This window comes from Lates calcarifer, linkage group LG11, assembly GCF_001640805.2.
Source record: "Lates calcarifer isolate ASB-BC8 linkage group LG11, TLL_Latcal_v3, whole genome shotgun sequence".
In the NCBI taxonomy this organism is placed as follows: Eukaryota; Metazoa; Chordata; class Actinopteri; family Centropomidae; genus Lates; species Lates calcarifer.
In genome coordinates, this window is record NC_066843.1 from 15815365 (window position 1) to 15816980 (window position 1616).

A 1616-nucleotide genomic window follows, 5' to 3' on the forward strand; every position below is an offset into this window, starting at 1 on the left:
GGAGCATCCAGCTTTCTGAGATGAAACAAGTAGAGCTATGACGCAATTGTCATCTCCTATTTTTTTTTCCAGGTATTTTTCTTGTTTTCTCTTCTTTCATTTTTGTGATTTATGTATAAATAAATCAAATCTCAGGCAGACAGAAATTAGTGAACAAATGCCAAACATTAAAGTTAAGTAGAAAAGTCACCTGTTCAGAGAACTTTTAAAATTAGGATTGTTTTTTTGTTTTTTGTTTTTTAATTCACCAACATCTTCTCTGCATGTTGCTTACCTCAGCCTCAGGCTACATGTTGTTTCCTCGCAGACAGCTCATCAAGATGAGAGATGAGTGTTGGGTTGTGAACTAACCGAACTGAGTGTCAGGACTAACAATACACTTCCTGCCTCAAGGCATAAAGTTGCATTATTGCAGCTTTTAATTCCTAGTCTGGCAACTCTCTGCTGAACGAAGTGAAATGTAGGCAGTTTTTGTGTGTTTTTCTGCTCAGGATCATAGTCTGGTTTGAGAAAACTCAACAGGCTTCCTCCCATACATTTGTCTAGCTTGTCAGCAAAGCAATTTATTGGCTCACAATGCACAGTTTTTGCCCTTATATCTCAAATTTCTAAGAGGAAATACAAATATAGCAGAGTTAATGGGCTTCAGCTGTCAGTCATCCCCTCAATGGCCAACTCAGGAGTGGTACTGTAACACATGGCACTGATGAAGTTAAAAGCCTACTGTTGCAAAACTGAAGACTTCCTTCAAGTCATCTCTCTCTCCTGTGTTGTGTAACTCCAGGCCGCGGTTGACCATCGATTCCTCCGGCTGACTGTGTGGAGTCGTGCATGGTGTTCATCCTCACACAGCTGCCACCCAGCCATCGACTACAGCAGCCTCTGATCAATGCTAATGACACCGCATGTGCAGCATCGCTACAACTTTCACACAACTTCCTCATTTTGCTCATTTAGCACTAATACACGTCAGGGGAAATCTACAGGGAATTGATCTTAGATGTTTCCTGATCCAGGGATGCTGTTAAACTGAACGCGGTTACAGAGACAGCACACAGGCTAATGTTCTTAAATACTGCAAGTGTCAGGGTGGGCTACATTTAGGAGCATACTGTACTGTTGGTCGATACAAAAGCTCAAGTAGTCCAACAAAAAAATAAATAAATAAACAATAAGAAGAAGAAAAAGAACTTCATTTTTAGAACATGAGACAAATGTGATGCCACCCATATTACATTTTATAACAACATACTTAGGAAATGCTCATCTGACAAAGTGTGAGGTACGATCACAAAGTTCCAAGACTCCTCTTGTTGTCAATGGTGAGCCATGGGAATGTCACCACAGACACCAGATTTTAAATTCTGGTGTACTACAAAATGTAGAGAGATTTATCTGGCACTAATATCTTAAATTAGCATTGTGTGAACTCATTTGGCAAGGGTTTGAGTATAATGGAATTTCATTTTTATGCAAAAGTTCCACACTCCAGCTCCAGATTTTGGGTGGAACCAACTTATTTTAAGATTTCCTGTCAGGTAAAATTATCTTGCTGCATGGAAAGATAATTTCACTGGTATTATGTCATTTTCTCTTTAAATACAGTGTTTATTTCT